This window comes from Carcharodon carcharias, chromosome 2 (genome assembly GCF_017639515.1).
Source record: "Carcharodon carcharias isolate sCarCar2 chromosome 2, sCarCar2.pri, whole genome shotgun sequence".
NCBI lineage: Eukaryota > Metazoa > Chordata > Chondrichthyes > Lamniformes > Lamnidae > Carcharodon > Carcharodon carcharias.
In genome coordinates this window covers 100,455,058-100,473,244 of record NC_054468.1, presented here as the reverse complement: position 1 = coordinate 100,473,244, position 18,187 = coordinate 100,455,058, and positions in this window count along the sequence as shown.

The following is an 18,187-nucleotide window of genomic DNA, read 5'->3' as shown; positions in this document are numbered from 1 at the left end:
TTACCCAGATTCAAACCTTCACTGGCACTAAATTACAAACCTTCAAAGCCCTGCCACCACCCCGAGTCAAAAAAATCACAGGACCTTGAGCTAATCATTTGTCTGTTCGGGTAGGGGCTGTGATTGGTGATTTGCCCATGCCCAGTGCCTTTCAGGCAGGCAGCACACAAACGTTATGCTCCCTCCACATTTCCATGATTGTAACATTCAGCCGAGTGTGTCCTATGCTGCTGGCTGACTGGACGTTTAACAAGGGGTCTAACAACATGCAATCATGATGTAGCTAGAGTCCAATTCTTAAAGGCAGCCTCTTAAAGGGCAGATGCACTCACTGGAAGGAAGCTACTGCTGATTGTCTGAAGCAGAATTGGCTGCAAGTGGAAGCAAAACAAAAGAGCACCAGGCAGAGAAAGGCCTCCCAGATTCACGGATGTGGTGCAGGAGGCCTGATGGAGATTCACAGGCGGAGACATGTTTCTGCAGACTACCAGGATATCCTTAAGGAACACCCTCCCTAAGGGTTGAGAACAGATAACCAGGGAGGTCAACTCCAGGAATTTGGCTCCAAGGACACGGTGACAGTGCTACAAGAATGTAATGACCATACAAGGGTGTTCAAAGTCAGTGAATGCAACTTGACCCCTTTCATAACTATTGCAACACCAGCCTCTCACGCTGCTCAGAGTACCACAGCTCCATCACTTACTCATTCTCCCTATTGCAGGCAGAACTCAGGCCTAATGTTCTGATGCTCCACCTCACCCTCACACACCTTTAATGATATCAGTCTCACACCCATCTCCAACAACCCCCACATACTTCCAACTATTCAGCTATGGCAAGCACATCACCCCAAAACAATGTAATGCAATCACTGACATTCGACTCTCTTCCCCTATAGGACAAGCTCACTGAAAATCACAGGGAGTAGAGCAGAGCCAGTGGGGGACAGACAGGTAATCCTGATGCTTCTGGCGTGTGCAAGGTATACCTGCACAAGTGCACTTGCCAGCATCAGTCACTGCATAGTCCACACTGGAAGTGGTCAGGAGCATTGTGAGCATCATTTGCTGACCTTGGGACTTCTGTAATGCCGGGACCAGAAGCTACAGAATCCAGACTCATGACCATAAATTCTTACAGCACAGAAGGAGGCCATTCAGCTCATTATGCCTGTTCCAGCTCCTTGAAAGACCCATCCAGTTACTCTCATTCCCTGCAGTCCTGCAAATTGTTCCTTTTCAAGTATTTATCCAATTCCCATTAGCAAGTTACTGTTGAACCTGCTTCCGCCGCCCTTTCAGACAGTACATCACAGATCATACCACATAAAAAACATTCTTCTCTGGTTCTGTGCCAATTGTCTTAAATCTGTGGTCTTTGGTTACCAACCTGGCAGTCAAAACAGTTTCTTTCGTAAAAATGACGAATCTGGCTTGATGCAAGTTATGTCCCGGAACAATAATTCTGGATTAAGTGAATTTTTGAAAGGGCTGATCTGGACTTTATCTGCATATCTCTGAGTGCTGAATGAAGCTCTAGCTTTGGTTATTACAGTCCTGATCATTGGCTGATAGTATTTTGTGTTTCACCATGACAGTTGTTGTTATATCAGCTCAAATCTTAAAAGAGAAATGAAAAACATTTTTCTGATCGTGCAAGATAATAAATCTGCATCTGACATCAAATAAAAGCTCTCACCTTATCTATGTTGCCATTAAAAACATTTACATCCTGTGAACTGTGGACAGAGCTTATTGTTTGATGAATTGTCAGTTTATTTGTCAGGCAAATCGTTTCATCTACAATGACACCCAAGATCATTATAAATAAAGAAGAGCATTGGAGCCACCTTACTTCATTCATCTAGTAAGATCTTTTCATCCCCCAACTTTGCATCCAATTCATTCTTAAATGATCTCCACCTCATTACACCATCTGGTAGTTTATTCTACATTGTGTAAAGAAGCATTTCCTGCTATCAGGTCCTATTTTAACTTTTACTGGTTTGAACTAGTATTACTCTAAGTACTAGTACCAAGTATTACTCCCACAGTTTCATTTAAGCACATAAGAACATATGAAATAGGAGAAGGAATATTTGGCCTGTTGAGCCTACTCTGCTCCTCATGGGCTTCAACACCCCTTTCCTGCACACTCCTCACATCCCTTTGATTCCCTTAGAGACCAAAATCTGTCTATCTCAGACTTAAATATACTCAATGGCATTGTGTCCACGGCCCTCTGAGGTAGAAAATTCCAAAGATTCACAACCCTTTGAATGAAGAAATTTCTTCTCAACTCGGTCTGAAATGATCTTATTCTGAAATGTGCCTCCTTTGTTCTAGTCCCCCAGCCAGGGGAAACAATCTTTCAAAATCTACCTTTCAAGTCCCTTCATACATCTTGAATGTTTGAATGAGATCACCTGTCATTCTTCTAAAATCCACAAAATATAAATCCAATTTACTCAGCCTCATAGGAAAACCCTCACATGCCAAGGACATATATAATAGGAGCAGAAGTAGGCCATTTGGCCCTTTGAGCCTGCTCCGCCATTCAATAAGACCATGGCTGATCTGTTTGTGTTTCGAATTCCACATTCCCATCTATAAACGTAAAAGTTTATTCATAGGATGTGGGTGCCACTTGCAAGGACCTGGAAACTGAGTGGGTTGCTTGGCCATTTCAGAGGACAGTTAAGAGTCAACAGAGTCTGGAATCACATGTAGGGAAGACCAGGTAAGGATGGCAGATTTTCTTTAAAGGACTTTAGTGAACCAGATGGGCTCTTTGTTTTACAACAGTCAATGATAGCTTCATATTCAGAATTCCTGAGGCCAGCTTTCAACTCCAAATTTTATTAACTGAATTTAAATCACCTCAGCTACAGTGAGATTTGAAACCACATCCCCAGAGCATTAGCCTGGGCCTCAGGATTACTAGTCCAGTGCCATTACCACCATGCCACCTACCACCACCAATTGTGTGAACCTTCACTGTACTGTCTCCAAGGCAAGTACATCCTTCCTTAAATATGGAGACCAAAAGTGCACACAATATTCTTGGTGTGGTCTCATCATGCCTTTAGTCGGTGAGCTGAAGCAAGACTTCTTTATTCTTGCATTTCAATCCCCTTGCAATAAAGGCCATTTTCTTGGTAGGCCCATTATTTCAGCCTGTTCTTGACACACTCAACTTATTTCTTTCTATCTTGAATATCTTTTCTGCCCATGTCCAGTCTCTTCTCCCCTACATTCGGGACTCTTCTGATGCTCGATTTCAATTCAAAAATTTCCAATTTCCTCACTGAACTGTCACCGCTTCATTACAGATGTCCAATATCTCCACACCTCCATCCTCAGCTTTGGTAAAGTGGAGTGCCAAGTGCAAGTGTGGCAGTACCGACCAATCACTGTACAGCGTGGGCTACTGATTAACTGTAAGTCTAGAACTGGAGGTGATTGTGGGATGCAAGGATTTAGTGCTCTGCCTTCTGTTGCAATAAACTATCACAGTTTGTTCTCATGTTGGTCTCTCTTCACTATTGTAAGCGAACATCAACTACCGAGTTTACATGAAGGTGTGCAATTCGAGTTTACTCGACTAGTGAACTCACCGACTAAAGGCATAAAACTGGCGACGAGGCTAAAAATAGCAGGAAATAGCACCCTGAGTGAGAATCCACAAGACTGGTGAGCAAAACATTAGAAAGGGAATCTGTATTTATGTTATCAAATAAACGACAATCAGAGCCAGAAACAGTGCTGCAGTTTTAAAATTTTAAAAGAGAAAAGAGAAAATCCTGCAGAATCGCAATTGCGGGGGTCCCGCCAAAATTCGAAAAGAGTGTGAAACCCAGCACAGAAAAGCCAGCAGCTGCAAAGGCTGAGTTAAAAAGAAAGGTGACTGCTCTTAAAGTGGCAATACGTTTAAAGAGGTACATGCAAGAAAAATGGCTATGGACAGAAAATTATAAGAGAGAGAGCAACTCTGAGGAAGGCAAAACACGAATTGATCGACATCAGTCAAGAAAGCCATGGTAAGCCAATGATTTTGTCATTACCTGGAAAGCCTATCAGGAGCGCAGTCCCCTTGCAGTCGTTCATGGTGCCGCAGTTCGGGTGTGTCAATCCATTTGACCCCATTTCAGATGACTGGTCTCAGAATGCCAAATGCCTAGCATTCTTTTTTGCTGCCAGCAACATCACGGAGGAGAAAAAGAAAATGGTGATTCTTTTGTCCTCATGCGGGAGCAAAACATACGGGCTGATCCGCAGCTTCATTCCAACCAGCATCCCCGACTCGAAGACTTTCGTCGAGTAAATAAAAATTGTACAAAACCACCTGAGACCAAAGCCTTCAGTTACTATGCAGCGCTTCAAGTTTAATTCAAGGAATAGGTTTCCAGGGGATACAATAGCTGACTTTGTTGCCTTTTTAAAGCAGTAACTGAACATTGCAAATTTGGAACGTCCATTAGTGATATGTTGAGAGACTGACTATCATGAAGCTATTAATGTATTTAATATTTTGGAAAATATTTTTCTTTTAAAATGGATGTTTAGTGTGTGGGTGTGTCTTAATTGGATTAAAGCCAGCTAGTCTGGGTGCTTTGATGGGTACTAGTTTTGATATGTCAGGGAGGTAACGTACATTTGCATTTTTTTGAATAGATCATTCAAGAAGTGGGGTGAAAACTGATGCCTTTCTAGCAGCTACCGAGCAATACATTTATATTGCTAATAAAATTGGTACTATGAAAGGGGCTTCATTGTTAAAAGGTGAAGTTCAAAAAGGTTGTTGATACAATGAGAATTAACATTCAATGGGCCTGGTAGGTATAACTTCAGTAGTTTTCGGGTGTGCAGAGGCAGGGGCAAGGTAAAGTCAAAAGGCAGCTGAAAGCCTCCAACTGGCTCCACAGTGAAAAGAACCTCATTCTGAATTTGTAAGGTGAAAATGCTTTGCCTGGTGTTTGGTTAAGTCTATGGGTTGCTGTTGCCCTAATGGAGATTAGTTTGGGAATTTGTTAAAAGTTGTGATAGTAGTAATTTGTGGCCATGTGTATACATATTTTAACCTGTATAAATTAATAAATGTTTTATTTAGTTTAATGTAAAGCCTTGAGAACTAGTGGTCTGATTCCTGAGTTTAGAGTCGCATCTCAAACATAACACTTAAAATTATTGGTTATGACAGTTGTTTAAAATACCCCGGGACATTTTTAGAGAACTCTGCTTTACCAACTGCATCGGTCATAACACGACTGATATGCAGGATTGGAGATGATGCTATCCAAAGGTGTTTGCTAGCCAAAGCTAATCTATACTTCATTAAGGTATTAGAATTAGCCACAGCCATGGAGAGTGCTGTTAGAAATTCAGAAGCTATAAGAGATGCACAAAATGGTGCCGTCCACCTGGTAGGGCAGGACAGACTGGCAACAAAACATTGGACCCCACAAAAAGGCGGGAAACACCTCCGATGTACAGATCAATAAAAAACAGCAGTACCACAGTGAACACCCACAAAATTAATGAGAAAAATGCATCCAGGCATCCAGTGGGCGATCAACAATTCAAATAAGTTGAATGCTTTTTCTGCCACCACTATGGTCACATAGGTGGTACTGCAGAGATAGGCTGAGGCAACATTTTAAAGATAAGGGGAGAAATTGTGACATATGTTTCACGGAAGAACTAGCAGAAATATAATCAGACATCCATTCATTATATAACCTCAAAGTAGGTAGAACCAAGCCAATCCAAGTAGTTGTTATAGTCAATGGACAACCCGTTAATATGGAAGTTGATACTGGAGCGTCGATGTCCATCATTGGAGAACATACATTCAGATTCTTGAATAAAAGACCCCATCCTTTAAGACTGAAAGTTTCAGACACAAAGCTGAGAACATACATGGTTGAAGAAATAAGACCGAAAGGGTTATGTCAAGTCTCGGTGACATATGGAGATCAATCTGAAAGGTTGCCCTTGTTAGTGGTGGCTGGGGAGGGCCCCAGCTTAATAGGCTGCAACTGGCTTGAAAAGGTTAAATTGAAATGGGCCAAAATTTTTCAAATTATAATGGAAGGCTTACAGGAATTGCTAGAAAAGTATGCTTCCGTTTTCAATGACGAGTTAGGAAGGATTCAAGGGCTGCAGGCCAGGATCCATGTCGCCCCAAACACAACCCCCAGATTTACAAGAGCCAGACCAGTCCCTTAAGCTGTACGGGACAAGGTTGAAACTGAACTGGACAGACTGGAAAAATTGGACATCCTACAACCAGTGCAATTTTCTGAGTGGGCGGCACCCGTCATACCTGTACTGAAGCTGGGCCAAAGCGTGCGTTTATATGGTGACTATAGCTAACTGTCAATAAGGTGGCCAAGTTGGATAGGCACCCAATACCCAAGATTGAGGAATTGAAGTTGGCAGAGGGCACCACATATTCGAAATTAGGCATGTGCCATGCCTACCAGCAGGACGAGTTGGAAAAGGACCCAAGGGAATTCATCACCATTAATACGCACCGAGGATTGTATCAGTACACACGTCTACCCTTTGGGGTCTCCTCAGCGTGTGCTATTTTCCAAAGAGCGATGGAAAACCTGCTTCAAGGATTGCCCCATGTTATCGTTTACTTGGATGACGTATTGGTCACGGGACTGACCGACAATGAGCACTTAACAAATCTAGAAGAGGTGCTCAAACGCTTCGCACAAGCCGGGTACATTTAAAATGAGAGAAGTGTCTGTTCCAAGCTAAGGAGGTAGTATACTTTGGCCACAAGGTTGATGCGCTGGGCCTGCATCCTGTGGAAGAAAAGGTCCAGGCCATTCACGAGGCACTTGGCCTGAGAAATATCACAGAGCTTAAGGCCTTCTTAGGCCTGGTAAACCATTACGGCCAATTCCTCACAAACCTCTTGACTGTGTTGGCTCTATTGTACGGCCTGCTTAAGGAGAACCAGAAATGGAGTTGGCAACCCCTGCGCACCAAGATGCCTTCCTGAAAGTGAAGTGATTGTTGAGATCACGGCCTTGTTGGTCCACTTTAACCCCAAGAAGGAATTCATTTTAACATGTGATGTGCCCCTTTATGGAATAGGGACTGTCTTTTCACATTGGATGGTGAATGGCTCTAAATGACCCATTGGTTATACCTCTCGCACATTCAATGTCAGAGTGACGATATTCCCAGATTGAAAGGGAGAGCTTATCTATTGTGTTCAGTGTCCAGAAGTTTCATCAATATTTCCATGGTCGCCATTTCTACATTATAACCGACCACCAGCCCCTAACTGGAATTACTTGGAGAAGACAAAGTGATACCACCTATCACATCGGCTCACATCCAGAGATGACCACTAGTATTAGCCACCTATGAATACACTTTTGTTCAGCGTTCAGGAACTCAGATCACACATGCCAATGCACTAAGCTGCCTTCCCCTGCCAGCTAATAACAAGGAGGCTCCGATTCCCCAGGAACTGGTCTTAGTGTTAAATTTTCAAGATTCCTCCCCTATTCAGACCAGACAAATCTGTGAGCGGACAAGATGGGACCCATTATTGTCTAACGTCCGGGAGCAGGTCTTGAATGGTTGATCAGGGGGATCTAAATCTGAGAAGATGAAGCCTTATTCTGATCACAGATATGAACTCTGTTGCCAGGACCGCATATTACTCAGGAGAGCAAGGGTTATCATTCCCCCAAAGGGGCGAAGGCTGTTATTAGCCTAGCTACATAGCGCTCACCCGGGCATTAGCAGAATGAAACATTGAAACATAGAAACTAGGAGCAGAAGTAGCCCTTCGAGACTGCTCCACCGTTCATTATGATCATAGCTGATCATCCAACTCAATAGCCTGTTCCCGCTTTCTCCCCATACCCTTTGATCCCTTTCACCCCAAGAGCTATATCTAACTCCTTCTTGAAAACATACAATGTTTTGGCCTCAACTACTTTCTGTGGTAACGAATTCCACAGGCTCACCACTCTCTGGTTGAAGAAATTATTCCTCATCTCAATCCTAAATGGTCTACGCCATATCCTCAGACTGTGAGGATGCTCGTGCGCAGCTATTTGTGGTGACCAGGCATGGATTGGATATAGAAACCCTGGTCAAAAGCTGTCCTCAATGCCAACAGATGCAAAAGCTCCCCCCACTCCCTTAGTTCCACTGCACCAATGGGAATGGCTGGGGCGGCCATGGGTGCGCCTCCACATTGATTACGTGGGATCCTTCTTGGGCACAACGTTCCCTTTACTGATTGGCTCCCACTTCAAATGGATGGACGTCTACGAAGTCTGGTCGTCCACATCGGCTGTCACCATAGACCATTTGCAGCAGAGTTTTGCAGTGCATGGGTTGCTGGAAATCCTTGAGTCTGACAACGGGACTGCTTTTACCAGCAGGGAGTCCCACAGGTTCATGATCCTCAACAGCATTACCCATATCAAAACCTTACCCTAACCCCCAGCATCAAATGGCATGTCTGAGCGGCGGTCCAAACCTTTAAATCCAAGATGAAGAAGATGGAAGAGGATTCCGCGAGCACTAGATTGTCCTGGTTCATGTCCACATACAGGATCACACCACACATGACGACCGGCATTCTCCTGCAGAATGAAGAGGCATCTCTGCACCCACCTGACCCTTATCCGGCCACATTTAGAGGGGAGGGTGGAGAAAAGAGGCGCAGAAGACCAGGCACAATGGTCATGGTTGTGAAAGAACTTTCACAGTGGGAGATGCGGTCCTCGAGAAGAACTTTGGAAATGGGTCTAATTGGCTGTTAGGCGAGGTGAACGCAGTAACCGGACCCCTCTCCAATCATATATCGGTGAGCAGCCATATAATTAGACAACCGTGGATCATTTTCACAAAAGAACGCAAATCCCACAAAAAGAAATGCAGTCTTCATCTAAGCTTGAGTTTGTGCCGCATGTAGGGAACAGGTCACATGATTTGGAAGTACCAGTGGGGTCTGTGGAGCCTGAGAGGGTAGGGGAGACAAGCCTGCCAATTTCCACTGAGGAACCTAATGGACAACTGTCCCCTGAAAAGGAGGCCTCGGAGAAACCAGCCGAGGTTGTTGAAATGCGACACTCTATCCATCAAAGAAGGCCTCCAGAGAGATTTGATTTGTAAATAGTTATTAGTGTAAACAGTTCACATGTTATTAAGTTTGTCAACTGTATTTTTTAAGTAAAGAGGCAGGGATGTGGTAAAGTGGAGTACCATGTACCTTTAAGAGAATGCAAGTGGACTAACCATGTGACATTACTGACCAATCACTGTACAACACGGTCTACTGGTTAACTGTAAGTCGAGAGCTGGAGTTGGTTATGGGAGCACGCAAGGATTTAGTGCTCTGCCTTCTGTTGCAATAAGCTATCACAGTTTGTTCTTATGTCAGTCTCTCTCCATTATTGATAGCGATCATCAACTAACGAGTGTATATGAAGGCATGCAATTCGTTTACTCGACTTGTGAACTCATAAACTCAAGATATAAAACCCACCAGGACAGTCTGAGGGCTCTCCACCTTTTCCATGAACAGAGGCCCAACCTCCCCATCTACCATCATTCTCCTACATCTTGCTGAACTTGTTCTCTCATTGAACAATTTCTCCTCTAACTTGTCTCATTTCCTCCAAATAAAAGGTGTGGCTATGGGTATCCGCATGGGCCCTAGACATGCTTATCTTTTTGTGGTGTATGTGGAACATCCCTTGTTCCAGTACTACACAGACCCCTTCCCCAACTCTTTTTCTAGTACAATGATCGCTTTCCAATCCACCAGCCTCCACATACAAAGGATGACGGAGAGGCTGCAACAGCAATGCTGGATCGGACTTAGGTGGCGTGGCCACATCTAGCATGAGGGGAGTAAAGCCTTTTATGTAATAGTGACCTGCTTCTTCAGTTCCAATATGGGTCTCTTGTAGGTAAATGATGCTGATGGAGTGTTGGGTGGCAAGGCATCCAGTGAGGTTTCGCTTGGTGGGTTATAAGCCCTCAACACTAAGTCGTAAATTTGGAGACCATGTCCCATTGCCATAAAGCCAGAGGGCTGCTCAATGTTGAGACTGCCGATTCTGGGGCACCTGGGATTCCACAAGGGAGCTCTGTCAGAGTGCTTTAATGTTCGCTTGGAGTTCAGTCTGCTGGTATGATCAACAGCCACATCTGTTAAGTTCATCCATGCTGATGACATCTGTTGTGCCTCCTAAGCCCATCCTTCTGAAACCTGCACCATACCTTTAATGAAGACATTACCAAGTTGATGGACTACTGCAGCACATGGCAAATTACACTGAATTATTCTAAAACTATATCCAGTGTATCCCACCTCCATAATACCGGTGCCATAAAAGAATTGCACATCTATATGGGTAGTCAGAGACTAAAGCATGACCCTCAACCCAACATACTTGGGAGTCACTCTGGATGGGATGCTATCCTTCCGGGAACATCTGAAGAAAACAGCAGCAAAGTTCAAAACCAGAAGCAACTTATTAACCAAACTTGCTGGATCTCGTGGGGTTCAGCTGCCAAAACACTCCGAACCTCAACACCTATCATACTCCGCAGCAGAGCACTGTACACCTGTCTTTTTTATATTTGTTCATGGGATGTGGGTGTCGCTGGCCAGGCCAACATTTATTACCCATCCCTAATTGCCCTAGTTCAGGGGGCATTTAAGATTCAGCCACATTGCTGTGGATCTGGAGTCACATATAGGCCAGGCCAGGTCAGGACAGCAGATTTCCTTCCCTAAAGGACATTAGTGAACCAGATGGGTTTTTACAACAATTAACAATGGTTTTGTGGTCATCAACAGACTTTTAATTCCAGATTTTTTATTAAAATTCACATTCCACCATGGTGGGATTCAAACCAGGGTCCCCAGAGCATTCCCTTGGGTCTCTAAATTACTAGTCCAGCAACAATACCACTATGCCACCATCTCCCCTCATTTAGCATTAGGGGAGTATCACAGTATGTTAAAGCCTTCGATGTAATAGCGACCTGCTTCTTCAGTTCCAGTATGGGTATCTTTTAGGCAAATTATGCTGATGGAGTGTTGGGTGGCACAGGTCATCACACTCACATCTTGTTGACACACAATTGAATGCAACAATGCACATTATAACTGGAACTCTACACTCAACACCCCTTCCCTGGCTTCCTGTCCTCACAAACATCACTCCCACACATCCACCATCTGACGAAAGCTCACAGCTGGTCGAAACCATCCATGCTGCACCTCACTTACCACTCCACAATGATATAATCAAGTCACCCACTGCCCACTTTCCATCTCGGTGCCCCATATGGAGTAATCTCCCCGGGCAAGGTCTACCAGGAGACATCCTTTGGACCAAGGAATGGGAAACATGGGAAGTCACTAAGAAGCTGCTTGTGACAAATCCCACCAGTTGAATGGCAGGCTTTGATCTACCATGGAGGGAGTGGTACTTCCTAAACAGGTTCATAAAAGTCAATGTTCCTATGCAGCCAACTTCCACTTCTGGGCCTTCAGTACAAACCCCTTATGCACTTGTGGAGAGAGATGAACAATGCTGTACATTACCGAGGAGTGTCCCCTCTACAGATTAAATGGTGGACTAATCAACTTAAATTCAGCTAATCAGGAGGCAATCGCTTGGCTCCAGGGATATGCATTCACTAAGTAAATCAAAGGATTACCCTCTGTCATCACCGTCACCTCCAGCATGATGTCTTCACCTCCCATTCCATGTCAGCATGCCGAAGGGACCATCCTCTCTGTGATGCCCTGGTCCAATCCTCTATCGCCCCCAACACCTCGTCCCCTTCCCATGGCATCTTCCATGCGATCGCAGGACATGTACCATCTGCCTTTTTACCTTCTCTCTCCCCACTGCCCATGTCCCTAAAAACTCCTTCCAGGCGATGCACTGATTCATTTGTACCTTTTTCAATTTAGTATATTGTATATGCTGCTCACAATGTGGTCCCCTCTACAGTGAGGAGGCCAAAAGCAAATTGTGCTTGCTTTACGGAACACCTTCGCTCAGTCCACAAGGATGACTCCGACCTTCCTGTCGCTCGCCATTTCAACTTACCACCTGCTCCCATGCACTCGGTCTGCTGCAGTGTTCCAGTGAAGCCCAACGCAAACTAGAGGAATTGCACCTTCCGATCAGGCACTGCGCAGCCTTGTGGACTCAATATTTAGTTCAACAATTTTGGATATAACCTCTTTCCCCACCTTAATTCTGTTTTTTTGCAATGTGCCAATCTGAATCTTGTTTTCATGCTTTTCCTTTTGGACAGAAGTATTTGCTATTTGAGTATTTACACTCTCTCTGGACAAATACTTTGTTTCTTTACTACAAAGATTCCCACTCCCTTTGCCTTTTGTTGTCCATGTCTTTTTGTTGTCCTTTGTCAGTTAATCCCTTCCAGCCTCTACACTACCCCGACCTTTCCTTTTGTTTTTCCTCCTCCCTCTGATTGCAACAGCATAAAACGAATCACATTTCTACATTCCTTCAGTTCTGAAGAAGTCATATTCGACTGGAAATCTTGACTGTTCCTCTCTGTCTACAGATGCTGCCAGACCTGCTGAGTATTTCCAGCATTTGCTGTTTTTTTATGCCTTTTGCTTTCCTAATTGTGTGTTGTACCTGCATGCTAATTTTTTGTGCTCCTCATACAAGTACACCCAAATCTCTCTGAACGTCAGCATTTACAAGTTTCACACTTTTTAAAAAATAATCTGCTTTTCTATTCTTACAACCAAATGAATAACCTCACACTTCCCCACATTAGACTCCTTCTGCCGCTTTGTTTCCCACTCCTGTATCCTGTCTATGCAGCCCCTTTGACTCCTCACAGCCTACATTCCTCCTGAACTTTGTATTGTCAATAAACTTGAATAATTTACTCTCTGGCTGGAATTTTCTGGCCCCATTGGCCTCGGGCATCATGGTAGGCGGGGTGGAGGGTGAGGAGGTGGAAACAATATGGTGAGGTAGCCAAAAATCGGTTTCACACCATCGTGAAGCCAGTTTGCAATGGTGCGCTCCACCCGTCAATGGAGGACCGCATTAACCACCATTGCACATCGGGAACCTCATTTTAATACTTCAGCATCTCGTGATAAACCCTGTTCACCAGAATCATCCCCTCATTGTGGATTACCTGGGCACGTCGGTGTGATTGCACGCTGACGTGTTTCACAACTGTACATAAGTGACATACACCTGACAAGCTGCACTTCACTCGAGACTTTGAGGCTTGTTTGCCTATGTTGCTCCAGGCAGCACTCATGGTCATCAGTGCCAGGCAGCACAGGCAGCACCACATCACTTTTAAGGGGTCTCACAGGCAGGTCTCTACCTACCAGATCAGCCATAAGGCAGGGTTGGCTTTTCAATGGTTGCAGGGCTAAGGCTTGCTTAGGGAAGGGGGTGAAGTGACCTCAGACAAGGGAAAGGCTGCAGGGCAAGGACTGTACTGGGGAATGTGGGTATCCCATGGTGTGTGTGGCATCTGTTGTTGATCTGTACAAGTGGCCTCAAGATGGTGAGGGCTGAGGAGATGAGGCCAGGTGGAGATGAGTCCAGATGGAGATGTGAGGGTGTGTGTGAGAGATTGAGTGTTGATGTCCCTTGAGCTGTCATTGAGTGAGATGTCAGTGAATGTGTGATGGGCTTGTGAATGAGTGAGCTTAGACTGATGAGATGGTTGCCTTATCCTGGCAGCACAGAGGAGATCATTCATCTATTTTCTGCACTGCATGGTTGACCTCTTGTGTGCAGCAATGACACTGACCACGTCTGTCACCATCTCCCAAGCTGGAGAGATGAGACTGATGGTCCTCCTGCAACCAGAGCAGAGGTAGGGTACATCACAGCGGCCCTCCACGGAAGGTGACCCCGGGATGTGTCACTGAATCAGGGGGCTGCACTCTTCTTGTCTTTTGGGGCCATGTCTTCACTGGAGCAGTCCTGAGCTGCAAGCATTGAGAAGTGTGCATGTAGCTGCTGTTTAAATATGACACTCTGTATGAGGAAGCGGCGAGGTAACGATGTGATGGGCAAATCAGAGGCCACCCACCAGCGAGATGGCATGGTTCCTGTGGCAGCATAATTAATGAGGCACAAATGGGACGATACGGTGGGTAAAAACCCATCATTGTGGCGACAGGCACAACGACTTTTTCATTTTTGCAAATCTGAGATGATTCTGCCCTCTGTCTCTTCATCAAAGTCACTAATATAGAGTGTAAATAGTTGAGGCCACAGCACTAATCCTTGTGCCACTCCACTAGCCACAGCCTGCCAACTTAAAAATGCCCCATTTATCCCTACTCTCTGCTCTGAGTCCATGTGAATACGTCACCCCCAACACCATGAGTCCTTAAGTTGTACATTAACCTTTTCTGTGGCAACTCATCAAATCCCTTTTGAAAATCTAAGCATATGACGTCTACTAGTTTCCCTTTATCTTCCCTATTAGCTACATCCACAAAAACCTCATAATTTTGTCAAACAAGATTTCCCTTTCTTAAAACCATGTTGAATTGTCCTAATCATTTTATGACATTCACACTGACAACTGGGAGACAGTTATCAATGACTCTGACCTCTGAAGGCCAACTGTTTGGAAAGGCATTAGAAGAGCAGAAATGAAAAGATCAGCTGGCTGAGAAGAGGGCCCATAGAAAACAGAGACCAGTGAATTGTATATCTTCTCAGCCCACTGTCTTCCTCTGCAGCATATGCGCAGAGACTGCCATGTTAGAGTGAGGCTGCTGAGCCACACTAGGCAATGTGAACACAGAGATGACCCCCACAGCACAAAGCATCATTTTCTGCGATGGAAGGCTGCAACTGGGTTTCTAGGAGGATTATTAAGACTTTCTTAATAATAGATTCTAGCACTTCCCTGATAAACGACGTCAGGCTGACTAACCTGTACTTCCCTGTTTTCGCTCTTCCTCCTTTCTGGAATAGCAGTGTTACATTTGCTAACTTCCAATTTGCTGAGACCATCCAGACAAATTTGGAAAATCATAGCCAGCACATCCACTACCTCTGTAGCTATCTCTTTCAGAATATTAGAATGTAAGCCACCAGGTCCTGGAGATTTTTTTGGACTTTAGTTCCTTGGATTTCTTTAGTACTTTTTCTCTACTGATATTAATTGCCTTAATTTCCTCACTATTATTAGCCTCTAGGTTACCCTCTATTACTGGTATGTAACTTGTTTCTTTTGCTGTGAAGACTGAAACAAAATATTTGTTCAATGTCCCTGTCATTTCTTCATTTCCCATGATAATTTCTACTGTTTCTGCTTCAAAGGGACCAATGTTTACTTCAGCTACTCCCTTCCTCTTCATATATATGTGAAGTACTTACAATCAGATTTTATATTCCTGGCTAGTTTACTTGTGTATTCTATTTTTTCCCCTTTTTATCTCCTTTTTGCTGGCATTTTGCTTGTTTCTATGAAATTCCCACCTGCACCAAATTCCTAAGTTTTTTTTTATTCATTCATGGGATGTGGGCTTCGCTGGCTGGGCCAGCATTTATTGCCCATCCCTAGTTGCCCTTGAGAAGGTGGTGGTGAGCTGCCTTCTTGAACCGCTGCAGTCCATGTGGTAGGTACACCCACAGTGCTGTTAGGGAGGGAGTTCCAGGATTTTGACTCAGCGACAGTGAAGAAACAGTGATGTATTTCCAAGTAAAGATGGTGAGTGACTTGGAGGGGAACTTCCAGGTGATGGTGTTCCATTTATTGGCAGCGGTCCTGGGTTTGGAAGGCACTGTCCAAGGAGCCTTGTTGAATTTAGCACTTGTACCTCAAAGCACTCTGTCCTCCGATCATAAGAACGTATGAAAAAGGTGCAGGAGTAGGCCACTCGGCTCCTTAAGCCTGCTCCATTATTTAACAAGGTGATGGCTGGTCTGATAGTAACCTGAAACCTGCATCCCGCCGATAACCCTCCTTGCTTATCAAGAATCTGTCCAGCTCTGCCTGAAAAATATTCAAAGATTCTGCTTTCAGGAAGAGGGTTCCAAAGACTCACAACCATCTGAGTGTAATAATTTCACCTCATCTCCATTTAAAATTGGTGAATACTTATTATTAAACAGTGACCTCTAGTTCTAGATTCTCCCACAAGAGGAAACACGCTCTCCACATCCATCCTATCAGGACCACTCAGGATCTTATATGTTTCAATCAAGTCGCCTTTTACTCTTCTAAACTCCAGTGGATACAAGCCTAATCTGTCCAACCTTTCCTCATAAGAAAACACACTCATTCCAGGCAATTGTCTGGGAAACCTTCTCTGAACTGCTTTCCACACATTTACATTGTTCCTTAAATAAAGTGACGATACTATAGACATACTCCAAGTGTGGTCTCACCAGTGTCCTGTACAACTGAAGCATAACCTCCCTACTTTTGTATTGAATATCCCTCGCAATAAATGATAACATTCTATTAGCTTTCTTAATTACCTGCTGTACTTGCATACTAGCCTTTTGAGATTCATGCACTAGGACTCCCAGATCCTCTGCACCTCAGAGCTCTGCAATCACTCACCATTTAGATAATATATTTCTGTTTTATTCTTCATGACAAAATGGACAACTTCACATTTTTCCACATTAAACTCCATCCAACAGATCTTTGCCCACTCACTTAACCTATCTATGTCTGTTTGTAGCCTCCTTATGTCCTATCGATCTTTGTGTCATCAGCAAATTTAGCAACCATCCCTTCAATCTCTTCATCCAAGTCATTTATATAAATCGTGACCAGTTGAGGCCCCAGCACTGATCCCGTGGCACACCACTCGTTACATCTTGCCAACTTGAAAAAGACCCATTTATGGCCGACTCTTTGCTTTCTGTTAGCCAGCCAATCTTCTAACCATACCAATATGTTCCCCCTATGCCATGAGTTTTTATTTTCTGCCATAACCTTTGATGTAGCACTTTATCAAATGCCTTCTGGAAATCTAAATACAGTATATCCACTGGTTCCCCTTTATCCACAGCACATGTTACTTCCTGAAAGAACTCCGATAAGTTGGTTAAACATGCTTTCCCTTTCACAAAACCACGTTGACTCTGCCTGATGACCTTGACCTTATCCATGTGCCCTGCTATAACTTTTTTGATATTAACTTCTAACATTTCCCTACAACAGATGTTAAGCTAACTGGCCTGTAGTTTCCCACTTTCTGTCTCCCTCCCTTTTTACATAATGGAGTTCCATTTGCTATCTTCCAATCTAATGGGACCTTACCCGAATCTAGGGAGTTTTGGAAAATTAAGACCAATGCATCAACTATCTCGCTAATCACTTCTTTTAAGACCCTAGGATGAAGTCCATCAGGACCTGGCTCTGTCAGCCCACAGCTCCAACAATTTACTCAGTACCACTTCTCTGGTGACTGTAATTTTCCTGACTTCCTTCCCCACTTCCATTTTCTGGTTTATAGCTGCTCTGGGGTGTTACTTGTATCCTCCATAGTGAAAACTGATGAAAGATATCTGTTCAATTCATCTACCATCTCCTTGTTTTCCATTATCAATTCTCCAGACTCACTTTCTTTAGGACCAACACTCACTTTGTTAACTCTTCTTTTTTAAATATGTATTAAAAACTCCCACTATCTGTTTTTATATTTCTGGCTAACTTACTTTCATATTCTGAAATTTCCCTCCTTATTCAACTTTTAGTCATCCTTTGCTGTGCTCTTCACCCTGTGCTCTTGCACTCTCTGCTAGGTTAAGTTATTCTGTGCCCATAACTATCTATATTCCTCTAGAGAAGCATTGCTCAGGTGCCTCCTTTCCAGGCAAAAAGAATTTTCTCATGTTACAACCCTCATGGGGATCCATAAACCAAAAGAACCAAATTTCCCAAACAATCCCCAAAGGAAAAAATTACAAGACATGGGGGAGAAATTTCCCCATGTCGGGCGAGCCAAGCGGGAGCAGGCACGAGTGGACAGGGACCCTGTTGCTGCCTGCGATCGGGTCCACACCGCCATTTTACGAGGGTGGGCCAACTAAGGCCCGCCCAGCGTATTTCTCGACTCCCAAGTATAGTGGGAGTGGGCAGGCGGTGACTGGAGTGCACTGACAGCCGGGTCCAATGGT